Raw genomic sequence first — 26,818 nt, 5'->3', positions numbered from 1 at the left:
GACTCCTGAGAGTCCCTTGGACTGCAAGGAGATCCAACCAGTCCATCCTAAAGGAAACTAACCTTAAATATTCATTGGAAGGACTGATGCTGAAGCTCCACTACTTCGGCCACCTGATGGAAAGAGCCAACTCACTGGGAAAGACCCCGATGCTGGCAAAGATTGAGGACAGGAGGAGAAGCGGGCGACAGAGGATGAGATGGTTAGACAGCATCAACTACTCAACAGACATGAATCTGAGAAAACTCCAGGAGACGGCGGAGGACGGAGGAGCCTGGTGTGCTGCAGCCCACGGGGCCGCCAAGAGTAGGACACAGCTGAGCGACTGAACAGGAAGAAGGAGCGGGCACACCTAACCTGCTGGAAAAGGTCCCCACCGCTACTCAGCTATGGAAGGCCACAGAGTCTTTCACCTAGAAAAGTCCAAATCAAGGCAAGGAAGATTTCAGTAGCTTCCAGCCAGGACAGCTACCGCTACTCAGCTATGGAAGGCCACGGAGTCTTTCACCTAGAAAAGTCCAAATCAAGGCAAGGAAGATTTCAGTAGCTTCCGGCCAGGACAGCTGGGATTTGAAGTGGCCTTGCTCTCCTGTCGCTGGCTGCGTGAAATGGCCCCCGGCACCTATGTGCCTGCCGAGCATATGCCAGCCTCTCCCTGGTGTCACTGTTCCATGGGGCTGGAACCTTGGCTTACCTGTTGGGCCCTGATGCTACTGGCCTGATTTACCCTGTATTATAGTAAAGACCAAGCAAACAGGCTCTGAAGTCACACTTCCTGATTCCACTCCTCACTGGCCTCTTGGCCTGGGGCAACTGACTGGACTTCTGCACCACCTCCAGACTGGGGGAAAGAAGAACCAACCCAGCTGGGGGTGACGCCCTCACTCGGGACTCAGCACAGCGCCCAGTGGAGGGCAAGCGTGCTGCACTGACTGCCCCCCACGGTCCCCAACACCACCGGGTGCCTGCTGTGCTCAGCCGGCAGCTCCAGCCTGGGCAGTAGTAGCTCCAGCCTAGGTCCCACCTGAACGTGCTGTACCGCCCCAGGTGCTAGAGGGAAACGGCACCGCTGAGAGCCAGCTCTGCCCAGAGCCACACTGCCCCCCGCCCCCGGCCCTGCCGTGGGCAGCTCCGTCTCCAACACAGGAAGCTCCCAAGATAATGGGATTTGGTATAAAATAGGCTTGACTTCACTCCTATCCAAGAGGCTAATCCGTGGAACAAAGATAGTTCAGCAATTTCTTCCAAGCACTTATACTAACACTGAAATCATTTTTGTTTTTTTTTTAAACTGATTTTTTACTCTCTCCCCAGAATGTAAGTGTCTCCAGAGCAAGGACTTTGATCCTGTCCTCAGACCCCAGGACAGCGAATGACACACAGCAAGCCCTTGAAACACAGCAGGGGTGGGGAGGAAGGGAGGGCTTTTACAGCGTGTGTGTGTGTGTGTGTGTGTGTGTGTGTGTGTGTGAGTCCTGGGGTGTGTGTGTGTGTGAGTCCTGGGGGTGTGTGTGTGTGTGTCCTGGGGTGTGTGTGTGTGTGTGTGTGTCCTGGGGTGTGTGTGTGTGTGTGTGTGTTTGTGTGTCCTGGGTGTGTGTGTGTGTCCTGGGGGGGGTGTGTGTGTTGCCACATGACCCCAAGGAGCACAGCCACACTGCAGACAGAACCGAGAGACCTGGGTTCACAGTCCTGCCTGCTGCTAACTCGCCACGCAGGCCGCAGGCCGGGGCTGGGCCCGAGGCGGTTTGCCTGGCAAACAGCAGGGGAGCTGCATTGGACACAGACGGCTGCACTGCGGTAGGAGCTTCCCGGCTTCAGTGCAGACAATTCAGGTAAAGAAGGACTCATCAAAGCGACGTTAAGTTGTTCGTGTGGGTAAACGTATTCATCCTTTATCTGAGGATGCCTTTTTGGGGGGAAGGGCAGGGGTGTTAAAATGTCTGAAATTTTATGAGACGACGGGTTTTGTTTTAAAGGTTCACAATCCAATAACCTCCTCCTCCTCTTCTTTAAATGTTTCTGGCTTGGTTAAAGCAAAAAAAATGAGGCAGCCAGTTTTCTAGCAAGTGGGATCCAGTCCTCCCTGCCTGCCCAAGCAGATCTCAGTACTTTCTAGGTCGGCAGAGAGGCATAGGAGCGCCCTCCCCACCTCACTTTGCTCGATGGATTAAAGTAACAGGACAGGGGGCTGATCGTGGGACCAGCCGACAGCAACAGCTGTTCCTGCTGCCTGCCCCACCTCCTTTCCTACTCCTCTGTCACAAGGCTCCTCCGGTCTCGGGCAGGGCTGATCTCCAGGCCACCAGCACCCGCCATGGGCAACCAGAGGCCTCAGCCGCTGGTGTGTGCGGGGAAGAGTGCTCCCTGGGCTGCGAGGGGCGGTGGACCGCTCGCCTTCTCTCTGCCAGGGCAACCGGGCCAGGGGTGCAGCAGGCATCCAAAGACGACCTCCCCGCGTTCTGGGCATGGCAGAGCCATGGAGATCATACCTGAGTGCCTGGATCTGGCTCCCTGGAAGGTCTGTGCCTGGACTTCTCAGAATCTATGGCAAGAAACTACCCCGCCTCAGGAAAACACACGTCTGAACCGTAACTCACAAAGCCATGGCGGAGCACAGACACACTCAGGGCACTCGTGAGTGACGGCTGACTCGCCCAAGGTGAGAAGCACCTGGGTGTGACCTGCCCCATGACTCTCCACTCCCACTGGTACAAAAAATTTCTGCCTCCTGGATAAACTCTCACCTTGGTCCACATCCTTGTATCCGACTTCCCTCCACCAGTCCTGTTTCTCTGATCAAAGATAAGAATAACCTTACTGTTGTCAGGGGGAAGGGGGAGTGTGGACTTCACGGTGAGTCTCCACATCTGCACAAGCGTGGCTGGCCCAGGGCGCAGCAGTCACAACCCGGCACGGCTGATGCGTCCTAATCCCCCCTCTCCCCACCCCTCCACTTGCGCCTGCACCCTCGCAAACCACCCACCCTGTCCTACTCACTGTTTCGAGACATGTAAGTCTGAGCATGCGTTCTTCCACTTAAAAACCCTCCCTGCTCAGGGCTGCTGGATAAGGTAATGCACTGGTCAGTTACATTTTTATTTCAGATACATAATGAATAATATCTTAGTAAAAGAATGTCTGGGTTCCCTGGTGGCTCAGATGGTCAAGCGTCTGCCTGCAACGCGGGAGACCCGGGTTTGATCCCTGGATGGGAAAGATCTCCTGGAGAAGGGAATGGCAACTCACTCCAGTACTCTTGCCTGGAAAATCCCACGGACGGAGGAGCCTGGTAGGCTACATCCATGGGGTTGCAAAGTGTCGGATATGACTAAGCAACTTCACTTCAACTTCATCATAAGTATGTCTAATTATACTGATCCTACGATATTGATCCTACCAACCTGCAGGGATCAGCCCAAACTCCCAACTTCTTTATCAAGATGCCAGATTCTTTGGAATTCCTGCAGTGACATGGATGCCAACAACTCCAAGCACTTTGGGGATGGCTGTCCTAACACTGGCCTTCGCTGCCAGGTTACTCCTTCCTCTGGACTTAGCCTTCATCACCAAGCCCCGAGTCGGTCCTCCCAGAGGCTGGTCCTTCAGACCTGAGCCAGCGACACACACTGGCGTGTTCGTGGAAGTGGGTGTCAACCCTGTGATCTGAGGTCACAGGACAGATGCAGAATAAAGCGGTTTATCTCTGTAACCTAGTCAATCAGTTAATGACTCTCTCCCTGCACTCATCCCAACCCCACCCCGCCTCCTCCTCATGTCAAAAGCTTACAAGGTGGAAGAAATCACATTAAGTCTCATGGATCACGAGCTTGCAAGCAATTTAAACGGAAGGACAGGTCCAAACAAAGCCGGGAGATCACTTCGGTGTGAGTGCCCTCTGTGGCCTGGGGGCCCAAGGCGGGCCTCTGGCGAGAACGCGAGGTCAGTGTCGACCACCGGAGGGCGGATGGTTTCGGTCCAGGCTGCCCATCTGATCCGCTTAATGGCCTTTGCGAGCAATGTCCAGATTAACACAAAGGTGTCAGACCAATCGAAGCTGCTGAGGGGATTGAAGCCTAATTCCAAGTGACGTGGAATAATAAACAACACTGTCTGGGCCAAGACAGCCTTCCCGCCCTCCTCCTGGCGGTCAAGGTTAGGCCTCCATCCGTGTCTCCACCGCCACCGACTCCTCTGTGGCCACGCCGGTGGGAGCAGGAACCACCTCGCCCTCCACCACTGGTACCCTCCCCAATCCGGCTCACGGGTGCCCACGGGCCCACAGCCAAGACAGGGCGACATGGGCAGCGGGGGCAGGAATAAGCCCGGAAGGTGGAAGGCAGGAGAGAGGCCAGCAGGCCACGAGCCACGGCCTCAGGGACAGCGTGAGCATGGGAACAATGGAGAGGAGGAGGAAGGACTGCAGACCCCGGATGGGGCCCGCCGGGCGCTGTCAACTCTGCCAACTCTGCCTGCGTCGCCTCCTCGAATCCTCCGAACAGCCCTGCATACAGACACGGTCACGGTCCCTCTTCCAAAGAAGGGCCTTAGAGAAGCCACTTGCCCCAAGTCACACAGCTCCCAGCCAGTGTCTAAGAAAAGACATGTGAGATGCAGCTGGGTTAAAAAAAAAAACAACGGGAACTACATCCTCTCTTGCTGTTGCCCCAGACGGCACACCTTCCCACTATCAAGCCCAACAGCTGATCACACAAAGAGATACAAATCAGAAGCTTCCGGCCACGAGCGAGGCTTGTGTTCAGGCCGCCATGTGGTTCTACTTTGTCTCTTCCCCTTCTCCATCAGTTATTAATGTTGAAAAAAACTGCTCAACCAGAAAGAGAAACTCGAGATGAACCCAAAAAGAAAAAAAAAAAAAAGCACAAAAGCCAGGCCAGTTCAACTCCATGGATAACCTAATTCATGGCGCCCCATACCTCAGCTTTTTGTTTTTTTTTTTAAATAGGGCCAAATGAACACATTCTGTCTTTTGATCTGCCCGCTGGCTGAGAGCCCGCCACCAGAGAGATAAGAATCGAAAACAGACCCTGTTCGCTGGGTCGCACGCTCAGATGGGGAACGTGGCCGAAATCACGGCTGGGCCGAGCGCGGGCGGGCCCGCTCCCCGGCAGACCGCAGCGGGTCAAGATGCCAGAGCTCCCTGCCCGTGGCTGGCAGAGGTCTCTGCTTATAACCTGTTCCTTTTGTTTTTTTCCAGGGCCCCGAAGTTCCCCCGATTTTCCCTAATAAAAATAAAAAAAGAAAATGAGAGTGTTTTCAGTGACACACACGCCTGGGTCAGAAATCTAACCTGTGGGGTGGAATTCTGAAAAACACCAACCCCCAAATCAAAGCCAGGTTCAAATCCTTGGTCTGCCACTCCCTGGCGGAGTGCACCCTTCCTAAACCTCGGAACTGGGGGCTGCAGTGCCTGCCTCTATGGTCCTGAGTGGCAGGCGCGTGTGAGATGCCGTGGATTCAGAGGCGGACGAGATGGATGGGTGCGGCCCTGCTCTTGCAAAGCGCACTCCAGCCGCTGGAAACAGGCAAGGCAGGAGGAGCCACCCCGAGGGCCGTGATGGGAGGCGGACAGAGAGGACCAGGCGTGAAGAGGCGGGGAGGCGCTGTGACGGGAGAGGGAGCTGGCACGGGGCTCCTTTCAGTGTGACGCCAGCCCTCACATGGTTTTATAAAGAGCCCCCCCGCCCAGATTAGAGAAGGTGCACGGGTGGACCCACCTGTGAAAGTGGGCCCAGGCGGCCTCCAGAGCCCCTGGGAGGTAAGAGACACCCCACCCCCCGCCGCTGCTCAGGGTGGAGGACACAAGTCCTCTCCACGACTGCCTGCTGGCAGCTCTGTCGCCAGAGCACTCTGGGCCCTGGAAGCCGAGTTTCCAAGTGAACTGGCCTCTGCCCCCCACGGGGGGCCCACACCCTTCCTGTAAGTCCGCAGGGAGGGTCTGCTGAGGGTGCAGGGGGCACACCCGGGGCCCTGCTCACCCCAGGAGGCCTCAACCCTGTCACCATGGGATGGGAACGTCCTTGAGCGCCTCCTCTGGGGCGAGGCTGGTCCCCCCAGGACTCCACACCCCGCCGTGGAGGGAGACCCGAGTGCAGGGGGCCGCTCACACAGCCAGCCAGCAGCGGCGGGTGGGGGACGGGACCGTGAGTCCCAGACTCCAGCCCAGGGACGCCAGAACCCAGGCCCTGACGGGCGGACACGGTGAGGGGCTGCCGCTCCCACCACCCCTCCAGTGGGGCTCCGCAGGGAAGAGAGCTGGGCAGGACCTGGGGTCTGCACGGCCCCTGCCTGACCCCGTCCACTCCTGCCTGCACTGTGGGCTGGACCCCCGCACCACCCAGCACAGCCCGACCCCAAGGCTGCTGGCCCTCCTCGTGGTTCAGGTCCCGACTGCCCCCAGGGAAGCTATTGAAGGAGTCTGAGGGCAATGCTCTTCAAGTGCAGTTCAGACTGTATTCTTCATCTGAAGCCTGTACACTCTGAGAATGCACTTTTAAGGAGGGCTTCCCAAGAGGCTCAGTGGTAAAGAATGTGCCTGCAATGCAGGAGACGCAGGTTCAATCTCTGGGTTGGGAAGATCCTCTGGAGGAGGAAATGGCAACCTACTCCAGTAACTGCCTAGGAAATCCCATGGACAGGAGTCTGGTGGTCTACATTCCACTGAGTCACAAAACAGTCAGACATGACTTATTGATTAAACACTACCACCACTTTGAAGGAAAATGTAAATTGCACATGACAAGTGTTAAGAAGCAACTTCCCGATTTCAGCAACATTATAACGTGTGTGAGCTGTGCCCCTTGGATCTGGGCCCCGGAACACACTGCCCGCCGGGTTCTGGCACTGAGGGTCTAACACACGTGCAGCTGCCAACCGTTCGGGAATCGGTTCCGATCAACACGTTTTACTCTGCTCAGAGATCAATTTTTCACATGCCATTAACAACAGAGAGCTTTCTCAGGAAACAATAAGCTCGCGCTTCTCTTAGGCAGGTGCCCCAAACCACTCCCGAGATAAATAATAAACAAAGGCAGACTTCCTGGGCTGGGTTTCAGCCACTCATTCCCCAAGGCTTGGCCTCCTGGAAGCTCACAGCCTGGAGCGAGAGGCCAGGAGGGCTTTTCTAAAGGAGGGTCAGAACAAAGAGAAGACAGACTGCAAGGAGAAATTAAAATCGGGACACGTGGGTCAGCCAGGGGCACACACAAGGTTCCTGTTGTCCACGTGTAACCCTACGCTTCCCGAAGGGGACGGGCCAGCTGCTCGGCGCCTAATTAAATTCGCCGTTCCCTGGTCAGCAGTGACCTCATCACCTGTGCGCACGGAAGAGCCAGGGTTTTCCTAAGCTGCCTGCTCCTCTAATGAAGAGCTGGCCCCCCAGGGATTGGGCGCCATACACAAGCACCTTCAAGAAGTCAGAGGCAGAGATTCACTGTGTCCGACGTCACCCGGACTGCATCCTGAGGGCTGCACGGAGCGGCCACCGCCTCGGCCCGGGCCCAGCCTTCTGCCGCAGCCCCGCCTACGAGCCCCTCAGCTGCCCCCCGCTGCTCCCCAGGCTCTCTCTCCGCCAGGATCACCTGTCCCCCTAGTGCCACCTGGAGAGCCCCGGTTCTCCTCCAAGGTCCCCTTCCACACACGCCCAAGGCGTCCTCAGCAACGGCGACCCCGACACCCATGGTCTGCGGGCCATGCCCCGACAAGACCCGGCCCGGGGCCTCAGATTCGGGGTGGGGGGCTCTTTCCTCAGGGCAGGGAGGTCTGCATGGCCCCAGGCCGAGTGGGATGCTGGCAGGGCTTCCTAAATGTCCAGTCAGTGGGACCGTTCTGAACTGTGGAAAACCAGGGCCACTCGGGGGGCGGGGGGCCTCTGATCCCTCTTCTGTTTCTTTTTGGCCGCGCTGGCTTTGCTGCGGCGTGTAGGACCTTTTCCGTTGTTGTTCTGACACGTGGGATCTTCAGTGGCGGCATGTGGCATCCAGTTTCCTGACCTGGGATCAAACCCCGGCGCTGTGCACGGGGAGCTCGGAGTCTTAGCCGCTGGACCACCAGGGAAGCCCCCAAGTTCTGATCTTCCGAAGCCCGCGTCTGTCCCAGTGGGAAGCTCCCCCAAACGTCCCGAGCTGGACCAGGGACTGGCTGGGTGGGCGAGACGGAGACGGAGACGGACGGCCATGGCCTGGGGAGGCGCCGCGTCACCGTGACCTCCCGAGTCGGGCGCAGACTCAAGCTTCTGCACCCCCTTCCCGGGGGTTGCCAACCGCCCTGCCCCCCGCCTCCGCTCCACACAGGTGCCCCCAGGAGCTGCACCCACAGCCCCCCCAAGTGAGGAAGGCACCCGAGACAGAGTGGAAACCTCTTCCCAGGCGGCCCGCGGACCTGCTCCCTCAGGCTGAGGGTGAAAAAGCATTATGGCGCTGGCTGTGTTCTTACAAATCACCTCCAACCTTTCTGGGAAAAAGACTAGGTAAAAATACATGAAAACACCTCATTTATAAGATGGCCTTTTTGCAAAGACAGTGTGATTTCATGGTCAGGACAGAAGATCCCTCTGTTTTAGTTTACTATTTTAATATTATCAGTATTAAAGCGAAGATCCTAATGACAGCAAACTTTTCAACTGCCTGCCATGCACGAGACACTCTTCTAAGCACGGAATACATATCCTCATTTTATCATCGTGGCAACCCTGTACGAACCAGTTTATGCCAAATTCTCACTGCTTACAGAGGAGCACAGAGAGGCTGAGGTCGCAGTTTGGAGGCAGCAGAGTCAAGACTCGAGGAAACCCATCCATTCCCACCCCAGGGCTCCTCAGAGCCCTGCAGGGAGGCCAAGGAGCTCATGACGCTCAGAACCACGCAACCACTGAGTCACACGCCACAGTCGTGGCTCTGCCCACCACACACTCCTTCCAGACTCTTGTGACCACCAACTTCTAAACAACCTGGACAGTGCAGCACCCCATCAGGATCCCAGCAACGCTGCTGATGCCACATGTGTTTCTGAGAGGCAGTGAGGGCCAGCACTGGTGTGCCATGTTATAGGAGACAGACATGGAAAAGCTGGTGGCTATTTTTTTTTTCCTCCCTTAGCACAAAAATCATCCGGGCTGGCTGGCCACAACGTTTCACACTGGATTCCTTCCACTGGATGGATGTCTCAGCAAGGTTTTGTTTTCATTTCACTGAGTCACTCAGAGAAAATGACCGTGCACCAAGTAACGCTGTAACTCTTCCTCTGGGGAAACAGCTCCACTCGGGAGCAACACACGTGTGCCCTGTGTTGGCCGTGTCTGCCCGGATCAAGAGTGCCTGTGTTTTTCCACTTTGGCTCCTTAGGAAGTTAAAACTCAAATCCGCCAGATACAATCCACCTGAGCGTATGAGAGGTGAAGTTACAGTGTCCCCAGGCTCAAACTCTCAGAGGGGAGACAGTGGGGCACAGGTGAGGTGCTCTGTGCCCTAGGAGGGGAGTAGTGAGTGCTGTGGACACGAGGGGCACCGCCCAGAGCGTCTCTGGGGTGGGCAAGGCTGGGGAAGAGGTCTCGAGGGGCTGATGTAAAAACTTTAGCCCGTGGACGGGGAGTAGGTCACGGAGGAGCTGGCGGGACTGCCCACCTGGTCGGAGAAGTGCGGCGTGGCGTGTCGAGCACAGAGGGTCACACGACTCTGTGAAGATGCAGAAAAACCCCTGCACACTTGAAAGGGGGGGGGTTACAGAACATGGGTTATATCTACATAATCGCAATTATATCTCTTTTTTTTTTAAAGAGTCAATTGAGAGAATATTCCAGGCAGATAGGACAGGAATACCCACGGAACTATAGTTCAGTGAATATACAAAATCACCACTTGGGGTTTCCAGCAGGTAAGGGGACGCTACATGACCCAAGTTCAGGTTAGTAAAAAGTGACCCCCAGGCACGAGGCATCCGCAGCAGGGTCACCCTTCTCTTCACACGAGCATCTTCCCAGCTGCTTAGAACCCAGCGCTTTCCTGCCTCACAACAGATCAACACAGCACCACCGGCCTGGAGGCCAGGGGCAGGTCTCAGAGAGGCGGGGCTGCATCACCAGATGAGCCGCAGCTGCCCTGGTCCTCAGTCTCCTCGTCTCGAAAACGGACCCAAGCTGAACAAGGTGGGAGCCGTGGTTCTCCAAGGCAGAGAAGAGGCACTCGGTGGGGTGTGGGGTGCTGGTGGAGACGTGGGGGCTCCGGGTGCTTAAGAGGAAGAGAGGAAGTCTGGGCCCACCTCCGTCTGTTTCGTTCCAGTTTGGCAAAAGATTGAGTTTGAAAGGAGGGCTCCACTAGCTTTTAAAATGTCTGAAAAAAAACACTCGACTAGATGACAAGTGAGCTTCACTTCAGTGATAAGATCCTACAAAACCTCACAGGACAAGACTTAAGTTTGCTAACTTACTATCTCTGTGACCATTCAGGACATGGTGGCTCAGATGGTAAAGCGCCTGCCTACAATGTGGGAGACCCGGGTTCAATCCCTGGGTCGGGAAGATCTGGAGAAGGATCTGAGGAACGCGGTAGGCTACAGTCCATGGGGTTGCAAAGAGCTGGACACGACTGAGCAACTTCACTTTCACTTTATAAGAAAAAAAGTTGTGACATTATTAAAAAAAAAAAAGAAAGTTTGACATTCTTCCTCAAAACAAATGTCTACTGAGGAAGGTCCTGGGTGAGACCCCACACTACCAAAACTAAGCTCCGGGCCTGTCTCCGAGGTGCCCATGTGGGAATGACCCACGACAGGGGAAGAAAGAAAAAGCCTGTGACTGCAGGATGCACTTCTCTGAACTCCAGCTCAAACTTAAAAGCTCTCAGGAAAGTTCTCTATTTGTAAAACCCAAATCACCCCCCTTCCCTCTCCCAGGAGTGGTTTCCCCAGAGCCCCCACCCCAGTTACTCCTTAACCGGATGCCTGGCCTTCCTGCCGCTCCCCCTGCCCGACAGGCCGGCATGCAGGTCGTGAAGGACAGCCCCCTCTGATCTGAGGTCCTGCAGGACCCAGTCCCTGGCCAGCTTCAAAGGCGGAGACGCCAGGCCAGGCACGCCCTGCTCTCCCCAAGGGTGTGAATCTGCCTCCCCAACCAGACGTGCCCTAAGGGGCGATCCAGGCTCTCCTGCTCCAGGGCCAGTGTCCGCGGCCGGCACCGGGCCTCCTGACAGCCGGCAGAAAGGAACCGCTCTCTGCCTCTGCTGGTCCCGGCACCTCCCTCCAACCCACCTGTACCACGTCTCCCGTCAACCAGAGGGGGGGTCTGACCCAGACTCCTCATCCTCTTCACAAAGTGCTCTGAGCACCTCACAAAGCCCTGCTCTGTCAGGGCCCCCAGCAACGGGATGCCTGCCACACAGTTCCTGAGATGCTCTTAGAGCCAGACAGACCTCCTACTAGAAAGTTCTACCAGGGCAAGGCCACGGAAGGGGTCTTCGGGCGTTTGTGATGACTCAGGCCTCCGGGGCCAGCTGATGAGAACGGGGGGGGGGGGGGGGGAGACACCTCGATCCCTGCCGAGGCCCGACCCTTCCGAAGTCCGTCCCCGACCCCGCCTTACGGCTCGCCCTGAACAGAAGCGCCCGAGGACGCGGCTCTCGTGTTGATCTTACCCAGAGTGAGACCAGCACGATACTGCAGCCCCTCGCCCACCAGTTACAGGAGCGTGGCCACCAGCAGCATCGGCTGCCGTCTGCCAGCGCCGTGGCGACAGAGACCCCGGGCTGAACGACGGCAACAAAACCACCCGAGAGAATCTGCGCACATAATTCCAAGGAGACTTAAATTTCCCATACGGAGGCAGAACAAAAGCCAAAAAGAAAAAACAAACCTTCCCCTAAACAAAAGTGGGGGCTTTCAAGGAGACTTGCTGAGTGGGGCAAACATTTTGGAAAGATGGAATTTTAAACACAAACACCAAAGGGCAGAGATTTGAGGCAGAATAGCTATGCACGCAGCTGGGAGGCTCTCTAATTAGGGAAAGATTTGCAAAGCCTGCGGAGCATCGGGCAAATCTCCCCAGGTCTCCGGAATGGGAAGAATGTGTAAAGCGGTGGGGTAGTCGACAAGTTCGAATCTGCTGGACACTGTCGCCGAGAAGGAGGCACGTAGTCCGGTCCCTGGCCGCCTTTCAGGGGTCCCAGGGGTCCTTAAAGGAATTGAAGAGGACTACCAGGTCTTAGACAAGACAGGCTGGACCTTCTCCTTCCTAAGGGTGCCTCCCACAGACAGCATGCAGGAAAGCTTTTCTGTCAGGAAGATTTGAGGCAAAAATAGAAGTCAAGGGAAAACTAACCCCTCACCAAAACCCACCCCAGACCTAGGGAATTGTGTTTTTCCTCTGCTTGTGTCACACAGCACTCTCACAGTTATTCCCAATGGACTTAAATATCTGCATGTGGGCAGATGATCTGCAGTCACATGGGAAACTGGGGTCCCCTGCTCCATTCAGAGGGAACCCTGGACTCCCGAGGGGCCGGACTGAAGTGACGGCTTTCCCCAAAGAGCCGACGCCCACGCTGGCCCTCTCCTTCTGGGACGCGAGGACACTCAACGCAGGTGGTGCTGGGCCACCGGGAATTCAACTCTACTGTGGAGGACACCCTGCGTGAGGGCACCCAGCAGGTATGAGAAGAGTTACCAAATCTTAACAAGGGTCACAAAGGTGGACTCTGCACCCCTCTCCTCCACCAGAATCCAAGAGTTCAGGAAAAGATGGAAAGTCAAAAGTTGACTCTGGGGGCCCTCGGGAGCAGCAGCTGTTACTGATCAGAGCTGTGAAGGAGGCCCTCGACAGGGCACCAGACTGAGGGGATTCAGGACGTCCCAGGGTCCTTGCTGTGGGTCAGACAGGACAGAGGCAGGGGGCGCTGGCAGCTCCTGAAAGTACACGGTCTGAGGGCCAGCAAGGCCATGCTTCCCAGAAAGGCATGATGTGGACAGAGGCAGATGGGCACGTGGAGTTACCTTAGAAAAGAGCCCATTTCCCGGCTCCAATCTTAAAAAATCACACAGTGTCAGCTGATCGCTGGCCCTTCCCTCATCCACTGAGAAAGTCTGAGCAGCGACCAGCAGCTGGCCCTTGGCAAAGCTGGAGTGTGCAGCCATCACCTGCGTGCTGGTGGGGAGCCACAAGGCCTGAGCTGGGGCCCACGCTCAGGGGCTGGACCCGGGGCAGAAACGCGCGGCCCCTGCCCTGACCATCGGGGTCCCTCCCTGCCGCTCTCCTGGGCGGTGTCCTAGGCGTCACCTACTCTGAAGAGCTTTCCCTGAAACCCGCTCACCAACAGAGGGCTTGGTGCCCCCGGGTGGCGCTTGCACAGAACTCTGCCTCGCTCTCTCCCTTGCGGCAGAGCCTCCTGGCCATCTGTGCCCCCCATGAGCACGAGCTCTTTAAAGACACAGAGCTCACCACGCCATTGCTGACCCCAGGGCTTCAGCTTCAGCTCCAGCCCTCAGGAGGGGCTTACACAAGCCTTCGCCGAGTGCCCGTCATGCGCCCACCCTGGTGACATGAAGGTGGACAGAACAGACATGCTCCCCCTCATCAGAGGGCTGAGCACAGGCGAGATCCATGGCTGGGAGAGGCACAGAGTGAGGTCCAAGCGGAGGGCAGCAGGAACACCAGGCTGGGTGTGAAGGTGTGCTCCCAGTAAAGGGGACAGCGCGGACAGAGACCCAGCAAGGCAGGGTGTGGGGCCTGTGGGAGACCCCTGAGCAGGGGGCCTCGGGGCAGCAGGAGGGGTGGTCACGCGTTCTCAGACCGAGACTGCCATCTGGGCTCAACCCTGCTGACAGGCAGGAGTCGGGAAGGGCCGCACATGGTCAGTACCGCATGTGCAATGGCTCCTCTGGCTGCGGGTGGGGGACCACGGCCACAGAGGGGCTGAGGCTGGCAGAGTCACTGCTGATCTCGGAGGGGCAGCACAGGAGAGGTTCACTGGACTGCTCCACACGGGGACGGACACGCCTTTGGCCGGCCAGCCGGCTGGTGGCGGCGGCACTCTCTCAGAGTGCCCGCTCTGGGCTCGTGGACCGTGTTTCCACCGGCCTCCGGTGGTTCTGAGCTGTGCCCAGCGCCGCTGGGGCCTGCCCCGCCCTGGGCGCCCAGGGGCCACACGCATGCTTACTCCACTGTCCTGAGCAAGCCTCCCCCTCCTCCTGCCGGGAGAAGGCGCCGTCTCCCAGAACCTGATGACGCAGGCCTCCCCCTCCTTAGAAGGACGCTGGACAGTCCCGGGAACGGCCGAGAGCTCGAGGGGCCCTGGGGCTGGACTGCCTGCCTCTCCACTCGCCGCCTGCTGTCCTCGAGGCCGTGAGGAGAGCTGGCTGGCGTCTGCCCTGTGGTCACAGCAGCTCGGGCTGACACTGACCCACACGGCTCGGTGCTCGCCCCTGCCCTGAGACTGTGGCCAACGTCCTTCTCCTCCTGGTACACACGGGGAAGCCGAGGCACAGAGAACTCAAGTTGCCTCCCTGAGGTCACCCGGATGTGCAGGGCACACCCGGAGGGCACTGAGTCAGGCCCCAGGAGTCTTCGAGACCCTCAGTGACTTCCGCCTTCCATGGACTGCCCCCATCTGGGGCCACCAGCCCTGAGGACAAGGGGCTGCCGTCTCCCAAGTTATGTCAGATTCATGAGGCACCTCGGTCTCCCTGCAGGTCTTGGCTTCGCACAACGCAGCGTTGAAAGAGCCTCATATGCCCTCGCCCCTCGCAGAGGTTGGGGGTGGGTGAGATCACTGGCTTGTTAGGGCTTCCCCAGGGGTGCTATCGGGAAAGAACCCACGTGCTGATGCAGGAGATGTAAGAATCACGGGTTGGCTCACTGGGTCGGGAAGATCCCCTGGAGGAGGGCATGGCAACCCACTCCAGTATTCTCGCCTGGAGAATCCCATGGACAGAGGAGCCTGGAGGGCTACAGTCTCTGGGGTCAGAAAGAGTCGGACACGACTGAAGCGATTTTGTGCACGCGTGCACACACTCATTAACTGGTATCTATTGAGCACGAATGGTGTGGCTGGGCACCGCTGGGGGCCTGGGCCACAGCCCTGCTCCCAGCCGTCGTCCACACACACTCAGAAAGACAGGAAAACCCACTCGTGTGAAGGATGAGTGTTTCCAGCCCAGGGCCAATCTCCTGAAGGGTTCTGTTCCGAACCCAGAGTGTTACTTTAGCTTCCAGTCACCAGTAATTAAGGGTGCCTCTACGTTCCAGATGGAGAAGGAAACGGCAGCCCACTCCAGTGTTCTTGCCTGGAGAATCCCAGGGACGGAGGAGCCTGGTGGGCTACTGTCTGTGGGGTCACACAGAGTTGGACACGACTGAAGCGACTTAGCAGCTACGTTCCAGAAAGAGCGGACACGGAGTCCGACGATAATTAAATCTCTTCTGTATTTGGCTTCGAACCCCTCCTCTCACGTGGCCTGCCGTCAGACACTAACTCCAAAGCCTCCATCTGACCTAACTCCTACCACCACCATCTGTAACATCCAGCCTGCCCTTAGCTTGAAGGATTCAATCACACAGAAGGGAAGAGGCCCATGAGGACCCCAGAGTCTGGAGTCTCAGAAGCACCGCTCACAGCTCCCCTCCTGTTCCCCAAACACCCGGAGTCTGGTGGGGACCGTGGGCAGGGGTGGGCACGGCCCGGACGGCCCCTTCGTGAGACCTCTCCCGGGCAGGCTCTGTGCGTGCTGTGACTGACAGGGTCTCTAATGAACCTTAATTGTGAGCGCGGCGGGCCCAGGAAGCCAGCAACAGATGTGGCAAAGGGGCGACCGCAAACCGTCCGGCTAATGAATACAAAGTGTCCAGTCTCATGAGGGCCACTGACCCACAAAAGGAGGAGGGCGGGGTCACTGCTCAGCCCTGCACCGTTTCTGAAGCTCTGACTCCTCCATGCGAGCGCAAGGAAGCCCCCAACAGAAAGAACGGGGGCAGCGGTGCCTGGACGTGGGGACCACGTGTGCGTTCCCACGGACACCGGCGCCTCCGACGGCGTCTCGGCTTAGAACTGTGGAAGCCCGAACTGGACGCCCTTTCAACGCGGGAGGGTGAAAGCCACACTCTATGAAGACTGACCAGCATCCTGCTGGTGCTAACGACCATGTATCTGCCTTCAGTCCGCTGTCTGCTGGTGACCTGCGCTGACAGGAGAAAGCTGCTCGGGGGAGCCGTGGGGCACAGAGCAGGCGGGGAGGGGTGTCTGACCCTGCTGCTTACTGATGAGCCGCGAGGCTCTGACCAGCTCAGCGAAGCTTTCAGCTTCTTCATCTGTAAAACGGGACTCTCAAGAGTCTTCTCCAGCACCACAGTTCACAAGCATCAATTCTTCAGCGCTCAGCTTTCTTTTCTGTGGTGTTGGAGAAGACTCTTGAGAGTCCCTAGGACTGTAGGGAGATCCAACCAGTCCAACCTAAAGGAAATCAGTCCTGGGTGTTCATTGGAAGGACTGATGTTGAAGCTGAAGCTCCAATACTTCGGCCACCTGATGCGAAGAGCTGACTCATTTGAAAAGACCCTGTTGCTGGGAAAGATTGAAGGCAGGAGGAGAAGGGGACGACAGAGGACGAGATGGCTGGGTGGTATCACCGACTCAATGGACATGAGTTTGCATAAACTCTGAGAGTTGGTGATGGACAGGGAGGCCTGGTATGCTGCGGTCCATGGGGTCGCAAAGAGTCGGACACAACTGAGCGACTGAACTACACTGAAAATGGGGCTAGAAAAGACTGACCTTGTGGTCAACGGAAAAGGCGTCTTGAGCCGCCTCTGGCGTCTGATGGTTATCGAGTAAAGCCAGAAGACCAGCATGGGGTTTATTCATTTGCACTTGACCCCATCACAGTCACACTAGTCTGGGGGGACCTCAGAACCCCATGGCCCTCAAGGCCAGGTTCTGTGCTCAGCTTTCCATTTGCCATCTCCATTTCTCAAAATCCATGTCATCAGGCTCGTCTCCTAGATGGTGAACTCGAGACTCCGAGGACACGACGCTAAGCTGTGATGGACACGAGAGGGGAGTGTGGCTGGGCGTTGAGAGTGCACGGCACTCAACTGACTCACACCCACTGCTCACACTAGGAGCTGCCCTAAAAACATCTAACCAAGAATTTTACAGAACCCTGACCTCCAAGTATATGCAAAAAAAAAAAAAGGATACTTTAACCCGGCAAATGGGGGCGGGGGGGCCACAGGGAGAAGGGAACCACTCAACAGCGTGTCTCTAAGAAAAGTGCAAAATAAATGGGCGTTGTTTCCAGCCCACCCCCTAAACCCCACGCCTTGGCTGATGATGCAGGGGTGGGGGGTGTGAACAAGCAGGCTAAAGAGCCCCCCCCCCCCCCACGAGCAGCAGCCTCAGGGGAGGCTCAGAGGGGACACCAGCCACAGAGCACAGGACCACCGCCAACTGACTGCCAAAGACCCTCAGGGGTGGGACTGGGGGTCTCAGGCTGGAGAGCAGGTGCCTAGGGTTACACTGGCCACATAGACTAGGCAGAGAAAGGTCAGACAGGGGTTCAAGCCAGGGACCAGAGACAAGCAGTCTTGATGAGCTGCAAGAGCGAAGGGAACAGAAGTGAAGGCAGGAGAAAGCAGGAAACACAAAGGGATCTCAACTCAGCACTCACAGGCAGCCTGTCCTGGGAGTCAGATACTGTTATAGGTGGGACAGCTGGGCGGCCTGCCCTGGGGGTCAGATACTGTTATAGGTGGGTTCCTGTGAGGCACCTCTGGAGTGAAGGCCACAGGGTCAAATGACCTGGATCCTCCTTGGATGCTGAGATCAACCTTAAAATCGCTCTCTGCCAACCAGAGTTCCCGCCCCCAGGCTTCTAAAGAACTCAGAACAATGACCGACCAGGAGCAGTTATGAGTCTGGGGAGCTGGAGCAGGAAGAAGAACAGAAGAACGGCTGCCAAAGCAATGAGCAAGGGGGTGGGAGAGACGCAGCCACCCAGCCCCACCCCCTCAGCCCCTCCCCGGACCAGGGCAGACCAAGACGCAAGCGTGCTATCGGATTTCCCCTATCTCTGCAGGACGACAAACACTATTACCAGTCACGAAACCACTCAGCCACAGTCTGACCCTGGCCTCCTCCACGGGCTTTTGGGGGTGTGAGCAGCGGTGTTTCCCAGCTTTCTGTGCAGGGATCCCAACGTGGGAGGCTGGGGAAGGCGAGGGCGGGGGGAGTCTACCCTCAGTGCCTCCGCGGGGGCCACTGCACCTCCTCCCTTCCAGGAGAGACCAACCAAGTCCCTCCGATTGGGCGCTGGCTCGTAACACCCCCACCCCCTGAAGGTCATGGCCCGGGCCGTCTCCACCTGTGAAAACAGCCAGGCAGGTTGTTTGGAACATGAGCGTGCAGCCCCCAGACAGGCAGAACCCAGGGGTCAGCAAGCGGGTCCGAGGAAGCCAGTGAAGGAAGAAAAAGCCTCAGTGAGCACTTTTCAAGCACCTGTCTTTCCTGCACACGTCAGCACTTCATGGAGACTCTCAGGTCCTCACAATAGCCCCAGGAATGCAGGTTTCCTATTGCCATCTAGGATCCTGGAAGCAACTCTGGGGGGTGAAGGAAGCTGCCTGAGGTCTCAGAGCTGGAAGGCGGCCGAGGCGGGCCTCAGGTCTGGCCAGCCTGGCTCTGCCGGACGGGGGGCTGGCCAGCGAACGTCGCTTGCCTCTCCCCACAGAACCACCCTTCGGGCCAGGGCAGGCTACAGACTCACAGAGCTGAGGGAAATCGGTGCCTCTTTTGCCGGCAGAAGGGGCCCTGAAAGCAGTGACATCAACTGAAGGGTGTCCACGGGGATGTTTAGCTCTGGGTGACAGAGCCCAGGTGCTCAGCCTGAGACCGGCCAGCTGCCGCCTCAAAGAGGGGGAGCTGGAGACACCTGCCGGTCACGGAGCAAGCTGGCGGCCCCCGAGGCCCGTGTGCAGGCTTTGGGCTGCCCAAAGGCTTGCCCCACGGCCACGGCGCCGTCTCCCTCCTATCGGACGAATTCAACGACAAGGAAAGCCACCACACATTTGTGACAATTTCAAACATCACATGTAGGGCCGCTGCCCAAAAGGATCTCGAATCCAGGTCACCTCACCTGTCGGAGAAGGGGATGGCAACCCACTCCAGTGTTCTTGCCAGGAGAGTCCCACGGACGGAGGAGCCTGGTGGGCTCCAGTCCACGGGGCTGCAAAGAGCCGGACACGACCGAGTGACTAGGTGCGCGTCTCACATGCAGGTTACGAACCTTTCCAGGAACCCGTGTTCCCCACAGTGGACTGCATGACGGTTACGCTAGAGAAACGGAGGCTGAAGGAAAACGGGCTCTTCTTTTTCCAACTGTAGGACTTCTCAGAACCTTTAAACATGGCAATATGGAGGAGAAGCTTCTAGAAGGTAATTAAGACAATGCCATGTTTCTCCAACTACTCGTTGTCTTTGTTCCTCAAGAGACGCAACACCAAAGGGAGCTGAGCGATCTCACGGAGTCGGGCAGGTGTGAGCCGCTCCGCGCCCTGAGCACAGGAGGGCTCGGCGGGGCAGGGCTGGCACAGCCAGCTCAGCGTCCTGTCTGCAGATCAGGCCTCTGCTCCGCCTCCTCTGTGCACCTCCCATCCCCATGTTCCCACCGCTGGGGGCGACAGGGCGCAGCAGTGAAGGACCCTGGGCTGCCTGCCTTCACAGCCTGGCTCCTCCGTTACCACCTGGTGAGCTTGGACAAGCTGCCGAAGCCCCTGCTGCTCCTTCCACCAGGTGGGGAAGGGGTTTTCTGCAGAGTTAAGGGGATACGTTCTCTGCCAGAAGCTACAAATTATCTTTGAGTTTGTTTTCCGCCTTTTAACTTCACTTTGTTTAAACTTTAAAATTAAATTTGCATATTTCAAGGCCATCACATTGAGCTTCCCTCCTCGAGGGGAGCCCGCTCCAGGGTGCCAAGCTGTCCCTCTGTCACCAGTGGGATCTTGCCCTCCCCGTCCCCTGGTGTCATTTATACTCTAAGCAATTTATGCCAGTGTGGATGCTGACTTTGGTACCTTCGATTTAAAAGCAATTGCTTTACTGACCTGTCCCTTTAGTTCCTGCAGGGCAAGAATTTGCTCTCCCTAAAAATTTTAGATTTGCTTTAGTAACTGAAAGAAGAACAGGGACACACACTACTTGGGTTTAGGCAGGATGTCTTTTTAAGGAGTACTCTGTCTGCAGTGCACACAGTGCTGTGTGTGTGTGTTTGTGTGCGTTGGGGTGGGGGCGTCTGCTACGGAAGTGCTCACCTTGGCATAGCTGCTCCAGCAGCCAATGCTGTGTGTGTGTGTGTGTGTGTGTGTGTGTGTGCGCGCGTGCGTGTGCGTGTGCATGCTGGGGTGGGGCGTCTCCTAAGAAGCGTTCACCTTGGCACAGCTGTGTGTATCTGTGTGTGTGTGCTGGGGTGGGGCGTCTCCTGAGAAGTGTCCACCTTGCCATAGCTGCCTGTGTCTGTGTGTATCTGTGTGTGTGTGTATCTGTGTGTGTGTGCTGGGGTGGAGCATCTCCTGAGAAGCGTCCACCTTGGTGCAGCTGTGTGTGTGTATCTGTGTGTGTGTGTTGTAACGGGAGTGTCTCCTAAGCGTCCACCTTGGCGCAGCGGCCCCGCAGCCAGCCCAGGCAGAATGGGGCAGCAGTTTCCTCGCTCATCCAAGCCTGCAGGGGCTTCACGGCAAAGACAGATTCTAAGGGTCTTTTCTTCCTGAGGTCCTTACAAGTTCCGTGGAGCCTGTCCGCCCTGATCACGAGTATCTTTCACAATTTCACCGTAGAAGATGGCCTGGCCTTGGCAGGACGTGTCAGAAATGATCTGTTTTCCTCGTTAAAGGCAGCAGTTCAGTGGACAATATGCTGGAATCAACAGCGGGGCCTGACTCTGCCCTCCCTCGGTCATGGCTCAGGCCCGGGGCTCACGGGGCGCTGGGACAATCTCGGTTTCGTCTGTAAAAGGCGGTCCTTCCACCTGCCTCACAGAGCGGCTGTGGGGACGAAACGCGGTAACGGGTGAGACGTATTAACAACGAGGGCCTTCCATCAATGCTCCTGACACTTGATGGATCTCCACTGTGGCAATTTATTTTCCTCTGTCATCGCTGAAAAAGATTTATGATGAATGAAAAGAGGGGAGTCAAATTCTCAATCTGAGACCAAACCAAAAAAATTTCCATCTTGCCCTTTATCATCTAACAAAAGCATACTACTGGGAGGCTGACACCAAAGAGGATGGGAGATCGCTAACTTTCAAGTCACTGAGCTCTGGAGAATTTCAAGCCCGTGGCCACAGCGGGTAACCTCCTCAACTGTTCCAGAATGCTCACGACGCATCCCTGGAGTCTGCTCCTGAGCTCAGACCCCTCTGCTTCCTATGAGCCCCCCCCCACAAAGAAAGCACAGACCTTGTGAGTTTCTCCTTTATTTGGTTTCAAGTTTTAAGGGTCTGGACTGCATGATCAGGAGGCAATCCAAGCCATCCTTCATTGGATCAAATGAGGGTCTGTTAGTCTGCATGTAACAGAACTGATCAGAATTCCAAGCAACTTTCAGCCATCTCTAGGGGGGGATCAGAGGACCGCCCCCAGGAAGCCCCATTTCCTCTTTCTAAGCAAATCGCACCATTTTATCCTTGCTTAGGAAGGCTGCCACCCTGACATCAATCACCATCAGGTGGCGGGGTCCTCGTCTCGGCAACAGGCTGGGGTCGTGAAAGGCCACCTCCACCCCTGTCTGGAGGGGCACCCTGGGTGGGGAACAGAGGGCCAATCCAGCACCCAGAGTCCAGGGTCTGCTTTATCCCCCAGCCTTGCTTTCGTCACTACAGCTGCAGGCCATTCGACAAGCAAAAAACACTCGCGTGAAAAGGCTCACCACAACTTTCCAAGGTATGGAGTTCATTAAAATCCTGCTGGAGGCCCTTGGCTAGAATGCTTTTTCCCCTTGTAAAACAGAATTTCAGCACAAAGTCGCCTGTAGGAGAGCTGAGAATAAGCTCAGAAACATCAGGCTGTGGAGGGGTCCCTGCAAGAGCACCGACTCCTCCATTCTCTCCCCAGGGCCGGCTCCAGAGACAGCACCCGGCTGGGAGAGAATGCTTCCTACAGACCCCATGACACATGCAAGGGTGGAAGCCCAGCGCCCCCACCTCCGACAGAAACCCACAAGGAACCTGCCCAGGCACCAGTGGAGGCTGCCTCCCTGCCTCCTCCTTGCCTGCAGGGCTACAGAGGCCTGGCTCCAGGGGGCCTCCCGAGAGCAGGGGAACCTACACGCAGTGGGGAGGCCCAGCCACAAGGCCCAGCTGAGCATCTCCAAACAAGGTCCCAGAGCTCGGGGGGCGGCAGGGTGTCCTACTGCCCGGAGCACCAACTGGACTCCAGGATTTGGTGAAGAAAGCATTCCTTTTATGTCAAAATGTCTTGCATGTAGGCAAGTTATGAACTGGAATGCAATTTTATTATTATTATTTTTTTTTAAAAAAGACAAAACAAAATTCTTTTGCTAGAGGCGGCCACTTCTGGCTTTGCCGTCAAAACTCCAGAGGTATGTAAATATTTGCTCTCCTCAGGAATACTTTGTCTGGGAAACTTTGGGAAAAGAACCTAAGGGACGGTGAGAGGCGGCCCCAGCAAGGGAGAAGAGAGCGCGAAGCATCCTGAAGAGCTGGGACCACTGTTACTCAGAATTGAGGACAGACAATCGCGCCTGCCAGGATGCGTGAGAGACAGGGGGTGAAGCTGGCCCAGCCAAGCCATCCTCCTTCCAGAAAACCCCGCCTGAATTCCTCATTAAGTGTCGGCGCCGTGGAGCCAGGCCTTTCAGCTCGCACCCACGGCACCCAGAACGGTGTCTGGCACCCAGGGACGTCGGGCGCTTACAGGAACTCGGGTCTGCAACTCGGGACAGGCGTCCTCGGAGCTGCTGAGCTGGTCACGTCCAAAGAGGTGAGAAGCTCCGTCCAACACCGTCCCTCTTACGGATCCAGCTCTAGGATCCCTGCCTCTTTTCTTCCCCGTGACAGAGAAGCTGAGGAACGCAGGCGGCACCTGTTCCCGAGCTGTGGAGTGTCAGCTTCGCAGGGAGTGTCCGTGAAATGCTGACTGAACCCACTCCCTCTTCACCGACTAGGTCTAAGACCGCTTCAGAAAGAAGACGTGTTTCAATGCCGTCTTTGAAATAAAGGAGGAAAGCATGCTGGTCTGAGACTGCTTTAAACAGTGACAATCATGGTGAATCCAGGCAGGCAGAAAACACGGGAGGCCTGGTCAGTCTTGACCACAGATGGACCAGATCACGCCTGGCCTTAAGGGTCCCAAGGGCGGCCCAGCTTCATCTCCTGGGGACAGAACTGAGTTTGATGCTCTTACTACACGCAGCTATCACTGACAAAACCATTTCCAGATTTCATGGGTTCAACTATTAAAGACTGAAAACTAACAATGTGTAGCAGAGGTCAGATAGATAATCAGTGATATTAATGACTGTTAAATCATAAGAGTAGCCTCAATTTTAATCACAAAGGTGTGAGAACTTGGCCCCAGGGTCCTGGCCAACACAAGCTGGAGGTCTTGTCAGAGCCCATGTCGAGGTGTGCCCTGGGCACCCCAGCCTTCTAGTCTGCCGAGTGGGATCTCCCTGCGGACCCTGTGTATTCACAGGTGGCCCATTTCTGGGAGCCGTTTGAGGAGTAGGTACTGCTGAGGCTGCCCTTCTATTTCTGGAAGGCAGTTCTGGCCGCTAAGAAGAAATACGGGAAATGAAAACCGATCAAGTTCTCATCTCCCTGGTCAGAGCATCAGGCCCTTGTACCTCTAACTCACAGACAGAGTGGGATGGCCTGGATGCTTTACCCCTCACTGGAGTAAATAAAGTCTGGGGACACCCAAGAGCTGGACCTTCGGGTGACGATAAGCAAAGGAGAGAGGAGGAATTAAAAAACGAAGCGACCAGCATTTGCAAGCAAAGACGTTTCTGCTTGGTTAAACAGATTTAGGTCTATTTTTGGTTTGCTCTTAAAAAGGCAAAGGACGGCTGGCCTGCTGGGTGCCAATTTGCAGAAACAAACTCCTTCCTCAGCTCAGGGCTCAAAATACACCCCAGTGGAGAAGTTTCGGTTCTTGCTGCCAGTATGCAGAGTAAAGCCACAGAAGGTCAAAGTTGAGGAGGCCATGGGAGCATCTCAACGTCATGTGATTCTTGGCCCACATGGACCTGCGGGTATTTCTGAAACAGCTTAACCATGGCTTTCGGCTGGCTTCACTCGAGCACAATGGGATTAATATGTAATAAAATGATGCTTGGCCATCTGCAAAGGAAGGTTATTTCCCACCAATCAGAGCACACATCATAATCCCAGGCAGCAAAAGCTCTGATGGTGGAAAGAAAAAAGCAAACCGACCTGGCACGATAAGTCGGGCTGCCTCGGCCTAAAGCTGCCAGGCACCCTCCACATGTCCCTTTAATGCTCCTTGGGAATCAGGCCGCTGGTGGACCGGATGGATTCCTGCACTTCGCTGGCTCCGACATCTGAGCGAGGCCATTCTCTTCATGGGCAATGCTGGCAAATTCCAACATTCAGTCTTAGAGCTGGAGGCTTTTCCTGAGAACAGCACCACCTCCCCGTCATTACTGGGGGCAGGTGAGCCGGGGAGGAATGGCTGTGATGAGCACCGGGCCGGGCCAATAGCAGCTCTGAGAACGTCTGCCTGATCCCAGATTACAGGGAACAAAGGCCTGGACCCACGGCTTCAGACGGGCTCATGCCAGGGCGAGTCTCCTCAAATTACCGCTTTGAGGAGGAACTGAAACTGCAAGTGAACTTCAGGGCGATAGCGCTACACCCAGCACAGACTGACTAATAAGAATGAAGGACTTCTGCTCATCCAGAGAGGAAAAACAAAACCAGAACAAAGCGCAGACAGGCCCGTCACGCCCAGGGAGACGGAAGAAAAGGAGCAGCGGAAAGAAGACACTCAAAGGAGTAACGTCCAGGCCCGACAAAGCCCGCCCAGATGCTCTGAATCCATGGCGTGCACAGCAGGGGCCTCGGGCCGGTTTCTGAAGCATGTCAATAGTTTTAACGAGGCATACCTCATCAGACCCTAATTCAGTGCAAAGTCAGGCTCCATTTCCATTTCGACGCTCATCCTACTTCAAATGAAGAGAGGAGGAGGGACTTCACCTTCCAGTGCAGGAGGTGGGGGCGGGGTTCGCCCCCTGCTCGGGGAGCTAGGAGCCCACAAGCCTTGAAGCCACAGGACCGAAGCACCAAGCAGAAGCGCTGCTGTGACAAACAGATGAAGGTTTACAAAATGGCCTAAGTTAAAAAAATTTTCTTTTTTAAAGAAAAGGCTGGCCGCACACAGCTGGGCGAGGGGACGGAGGCGGCCCCCCAGTGCCCGGGGAGGCGGCGGACCCCAGGTGGCCAGCCAGCAGGGAACAGCCTTCAAGTCTCCGGCTGTTTCTAATTATGTGAACTTTAAATGATTTTTCATACGACAGTCTACGTTTTACATGTTGTAGATTAGTAATTACTTAACATTTCCCCCGTAAACAGGTAAGACAGGCAGACGAGGAAGAGGCACTGTCTAACCTGTGGCTCCGAGCGTCAGCCGAGCGTCAGTGATACAAAGTAAAGGCGGTGGCAGCACCTGCTTCTCCTCAGAGTGTGAGTCGCCCAATAAAGGAGAAGCGAGGGGTATTGGGAAGATCAGTGCACACGTGCGTCAGGGCGTCTGACGCTTTGAGAAGTCCTCCGGGCTCCTCTGTCCACGGAATTTTCCAGGCAAGAATACTGGACTGGGTTGCCATTTTCCTCCTGACGAAGGAATCGAACCTGCATGTGCAGGGTCTCCTGCATTGTAGGCGGATTCTTTACCTGCTGAGCCACCAGGGAAGCCCACGTATAATGTCTGCACAGACATAAAGAGGCCAACGAGAGATCTCACGACTGACTTTACTTCAAAGCTTAGTTATGAACCAGGTATTACGATATACGGTTATGAGTTCACAAACAGTTGGAACACATTCAAGTCGCTTGTTCAGATGACTTACTTACTGTCTGTAAGGTTTGGCTGAGGGAGCATTCCCAGCGATTTGAATTTTAAAATTGCCACTTTTCTCCCCTTTTCTTTTCGGAAAATTAGATGAAATAAACACCCAGTATGCAGCTCAGTCCTGGGGATGCGGCACGTGATCAGCAAACGTTAGCCGCTGACCCCCCGCCTCCATCGCCTCCGAGCCCTCTCCAGTCACGTTCTACAGATAACACTGCAGGGGGAGAGCAGTGCCCCCTGACAGCGACCTTTGGGATGCCGCTTCCTCCACGTGGCCCATCAGGGCAGATGCAGCGCGGGACCTCACCTGGGCCTCAGGGCCCTCCTGCAAACTAACCCGCGAGGCGGGGTGTTTTCCAGCCAAGGTGGAGGACGGTGTGTGAGCCATTCTTCATTCACCATCAGTGCTGCAATTTCCCTGCTGAGCCCGGAGAACTGGCCCACGCAGCTCAGGGACCCACGGACCAGGTGTCCACAAAAGTGGCTACGTACACATCTCTGCCACAGGCACGAGGGCGTCGCCGAGACACGACACAGCTGTAGGAAAACACTTCAGTTGCCATAAGAACAAAATAGCCTGTGAAACACCAAGGAGACTCTGCTGAGAAAAAAAAATCCGCTCATCATTTCTTACTATGTTTGGCCTGTTTCTAACACACAGGGATAACTGAACAGGCAAGCTGACTCGAGACGCAGCCGGGCACACCGCGACGCTCC

The 26,818-nt window shown here is 56.1% G+C and overlaps 1 protein-coding gene and 1 long non-coding RNA gene across 10 annotated transcripts in view; both read right to left on the bottom strand.

The window, feature by feature from the left end:
- CAPZB (capping actin protein of muscle Z-line subunit beta) overlaps window positions 1-26,818 on the bottom strand; it is a 136,743-nt gene that overhangs the window by 43,181 nt on the left and 66,744 nt on the right. The gene's annotated exons all lie outside the window — the stretch shown is intronic.
- Window positions 1,273-26,638, bottom strand: LOC145540365 (uncharacterized). The gene is made up of 3 exons (XR_014078337.1): window positions 25,639-26,638; window positions 25,137-25,326; window positions 1,273-4,589 (listed from the first exon to the last, which is right to left on the bottom strand). It is a non-coding gene; the product is annotated as an uncharacterized LOC145540365 (long non-coding RNA).

Source organism: Giraffa tippelskirchi, chromosome 3, assembly GCF_054371585.1.
Source record: "Giraffa tippelskirchi isolate mGirTip1 chromosome 3, T2T-mGirTip1v1.2.pri, whole genome shotgun sequence".
In the NCBI taxonomy this organism is placed as follows: Eukaryota; Metazoa; Chordata; class Mammalia; order Artiodactyla; family Giraffidae; genus Giraffa; species Giraffa tippelskirchi.
Note: the sequence above shows the minus strand (reverse complement) of the source record. Positions and strands in the feature narration are given on the sequence as shown.